At 36.1% G+C, this 4,285-nt stretch overlaps 1 long non-coding RNA gene across 1 annotated transcript; it reads right to left on the bottom strand.

Moving 5' to 3' along the window:
* Window positions 1-1,030: 1,030 nt before the first annotated feature.
* Window positions 1,031-3,732, bottom strand: LOC122842223. Its single transcript, XR_006372521.1, has 2 exons — window positions 3,536-3,732; window positions 1,031-1,552 (listed from the first exon to the last, which is right to left on the bottom strand). It is a non-coding gene; the product is annotated as an uncharacterized LOC122842223 (long non-coding RNA).
* Between the last annotated feature and the right edge of the window lie 553 nt (window positions 3,733-4,285).

Genomic DNA, 4,285 nt, shown 5'->3' with positions numbered 1-4,285 from the left:
TGCTGAGTTAAATGCTGTTTTTGAATAAAACTTTGTCTACAGTTCCCACATGAAAACGGCTTTTCACCAGTATGAATCATCATGTGCTGAGTTAAATTCTGTTTTCGACTGAAACTTTGTCCACAGTTCCCACATGAAAACGGCTTTTCACCAGTATGAATCATCATGTGCTGAGTTAAACTCTGTTTTTGAATAAAACTTTGTCCACAGTTCCCACATGAAAACGGCTTTTCACCAGTATGAATCATCATGTGCTGAGTTAAACTCTGTTTTAGACTGAAACTTTGTCCACAGTTCCCACATGAAAACGGCTTTTCACCAGTATGAATCATCATGTGCTGAGTTAAACTCTGTTTTTGAATAAAACTTTGTCCACAGTTCCCACATGAAAACGGCTTTTCACCAGTATGAATCATCATGTGCTGAGTTAAACTCTGTTTTTGAATAAAACTTTGTCCACAGTTCCCACATGAAAACGGCTTTTCACCAGTATGAATCATCATGTGCTGAGTTAAACTCTGTTTTCGACTGAAACTTTGTCCACAGTTCCCACATGAAAACGGCTTTTGACCAGTATGAATCATCATGTGCTGAGTTAAACTCTGTTTTCGACTAAAACTTTGTCCACAGTTCCCACATGAAAACGGCTTTTCACCAGTATGAATCATCATGTGCTGAGTTAAATCCTGTTTTCGACTGAAACTTTGTCCACAGTTCCCACATGAAAACGGCTTTTCACCAGTATGAATCATCATGTGCTGAGTTAAATTCTGTTTTAGACTGAAACTTTGTCCACAGTTCCCACATGAAAACGGCTTTTCACCAGTATGAATCATCATGTGCCGAGTTAAATTCTGTTTTAGACTGAAACTTTGTCCACAGTTCCCACATGAAAACGGCTTTTCACCAGTATGAATCATCATGTGCTGAGTTAAATTCTGTTTTCGACTGAAACTTTGTCCACAGTTCCCACATGAAAACGGCTTTTCACCAGTATGAATCATCATGTGCTGAGTTAAACTCTGTTTCCGACTGAAACTTTGTCCACAGTTCCCACATGAAAACGGCTTTTTACCAGTATGAATCATCATGTGCTGAGTTAAATCCTGTTTTTGAATAAAACTTTGTCCACGTTTCCCACATGAAAACGGCTTTTCGCCAGTATGAATTCTAATATGATCATTGAGAGCATATTTGGTAGTGAAATGTTTTTCACAGATGACACATGTGAAAGGTTTGCTTCTCTCCTGATTTTGGTTCTCAGCTTCCTGGAAGTTGACTTGGTTCCCGTTTGGTTCCGATTGATTGTGGTGTGTTTGCTCATAAACTGTAGCCACCATTAAGGTATCAGTCTCCTGTTTTGATGCAACCTGTTCTTCACTCTGACTGCAGTCAACTTCTTTCTCTCCCACTTTTCTCTGTTGATGTTTGTGATCCTCTGGCTCTTCCTGTTCTTGATTCCCCTGCAGAGGTTCTAACTCCTCCTGGTCCAGAGTGGAGCTCCTCTCCTGGTCACATGGCTTCTCCTTATAAATGTTATGTCGTTGGCGATCTAGGGAAGAAAACAGAAAAAAAGAGGAATTGTTAACTTTATTTATTGAAGTACATGAGAGAAGACTTTTAATTTAATCCCAAATTTGTAATTGGAAATTTTGAAATAAGTGCAAGCTATAATTATTCCTGTTATTTAGGAATTATTACATTTTATGTTGGTTATGTTAGTTAAATGTCGGTTTTATATTCAGGATTTACTGTTGCTAGTGGGAAACTACGTACACTCTAAACAATAATAATGCAAACAACGATGCTGAGTAATCATGTTAGACTAAGAATCTAATATTTTCAATCTTTGAAGTCTATTTCTGTATGCAAAATCAATCTACTCAAGTAAGTACTACGGCGTATTAGGATCAGTGTAGACCAGAGGCGTCAAACCCATTTTCATTTTGGGCCTTATTAAAAATCTGAATGTTCTTAAAGGGCCGATTGCGTCAGGATCTATTGATAAAACCCATTAGACTCTTAAAATATCAATAAACATCTGTTTGTTTCTGCATTCAATGCGTGTTTCTAGAAAGAAATATTAAACATCTTTTCACACTGATCAGTCCATCTGGGATTTTGTGCTTTTGAAGTGTTAATTTCTGTAATGTGAAACCTGACTCTTTTTTTTTATCAATTAGTGGTGGAAAAATTTGCAGTAAAATCAGAAAGAAAGAAATGTGGGGACCAGTTGATTTTGCATGAATTTTGGAGATTTGCAAAAAATATTAATTGGTATAAGAGGAACTACTTGATATAACTTGGGAATCTAGATGGTCACATAAAAAGCTACGGCGGGCCATATTTGACACATGTGATGTAGACACAGTACATTTCCGCCCCCAAAAAACTTTGAATTTTTCTAGGGGAAAAAAAAAAAAAAACACTTCTGAGCTCCAAAATGTGAAAATTTGCTAGAAAAAAATCAGAGATTTTCTGGAAGATAAAAGGAAATTTCTTAGATTAATCTTAAAATTTTGTACATTACTTGAAAAGCACATTATAAGAACTTATGAACTGACAGTTAATGAGTTCATGAACTAGTTTACCAGTATTTATTAGTTCATAGTCAAGTAAAAGTAAAAAGTTGACTGCAGTAAAACTACTTCTATGACTTCCTAGCCCCCCTCAATCAGCCAGTATTACCCCTCAACATAGATCATAACTTAGTAGCTTATTTTTGATAAGTTTAAGGTTAGTCAATGACTAGACATCATTTAGCTAACCTCATCTGCATCAGACAGCATTAGTCAACTTATTAAATTCTTTTAATTTAATTTTTTTTTTTAAACTGTTTTTATAAGTTCTTTGCCTTTTGGTGGTCTGTTGCCATTAATTTAACACACCAGCCTCTGCACAGCAGCAGCATGATGCCTCAGTCGGTTAGCACAGGTGCAAAAACTGCGGGAGTATTTTCGGGCTCCTGTCGAGTTTAAAGGCGGCTCGAAAAAAAACGTATTACCGGTTTAAAAGTTATAAATGCTGAACAAAGTGCGGGGGACAGAGGGCACAGATATGGCAAGTGAGGGAGTCCCTAAAATAATAGAACCACTACGAGGTAAAGAAGGAAAGAAAGAAAGAAAAAAGCCTCCAGTCCAGGGCGACCCGGCTAACTCCGCCGCGGGGCTGGTTGCCATGGTTACGTTACTCTTCTTATGAATAACGGATGCATGCGGGGATAAAATTATCATTATATATCTTCAATAGAAGACCTTTTAAAGAACATGTGTACAAGATATTTTACTTACAGTTGATTATTAAACTATTTTATTGACTTGCTATTGTACAAGCAGAAAGTAAAGATGCTTGGTCATGCTACGATTCGCTGTAACTAGATGAAACTGATATAACTTAACAACCTATTATTTTATTTTAAAACTTTAACCAGGACCCAAACTGTCAAAGCAACATTTATAGATTCCGAAAGTTAGACAAAATGTCTGGCCACAATCGCGGCTGGAGAGATGGAAAACCAAACGCTGGTGTTTCCTACCTATTCGGTGTAATATTATCTGGGGAATCCGGGAAAAATCTAGCAGTCTGCGCTGATCATCCATCTCTTCCTCCGTTTTGACGATTATTTCTTTAAACTCTGTGAATGTTTCTTCTGCAGCAGTTAACCAGTTGTTCATAAGCTTATTTAAACTGGACCGAAAATATTTTGAAACATTCGAAATTAAACAAAACGTCTTCAACGGCTTCTTCTTCTTCTTCTTCGATTTTTTTTGGCGGTTGGCAAACAATGGAGATGCCCCCAACTGGTAAAGAGTCTGGATCAGAATGTCATTCAAGGATTACAAACTATTAATAAATAACTGCGTTCATTTTAAATAATCAACACTGATAATCTGATAAATTTTACTTTTCGAATTATTTCTAAATAAAATCAACTAAATCCAATTTAACTTTAAGTTATTTTCCTAATTTAAGATCATTTTATTTCTCAGTAAGGTATCACATCAAGAACAAAGAGGTATCAAGTTTATCAGATCAGGAAGTCTTTAGGATAAAGAGAAGAATGTCCCAAGTAAGGAAACAATTATGATTAGAATGATGCACAGCAGCAATTTATTATTTCTTATAGGTTTTTTGGTGTGTTGGTTTTAGCTTCTTACCCAATATGGATTCTTTTAAAATAGCATCTTTGAATCTTAACGGGGCGAGGGAGGCTGAAAAACGTGCTTTAATTTATCAAACACTGAACCAAAAGAAAATTGACATTATTTACCTACAAGAAACTCAG

Source organism: Gambusia affinis, linkage group LG13 (genome assembly GCF_019740435.1).
Source record: "Gambusia affinis linkage group LG13, SWU_Gaff_1.0, whole genome shotgun sequence".
Classification (NCBI taxonomy): Eukaryota; Metazoa; Chordata; class Actinopteri; order Cyprinodontiformes; family Poeciliidae; genus Gambusia; species Gambusia affinis.
This window is presented reverse-complemented; position numbering and strand designations above follow the sequence as displayed.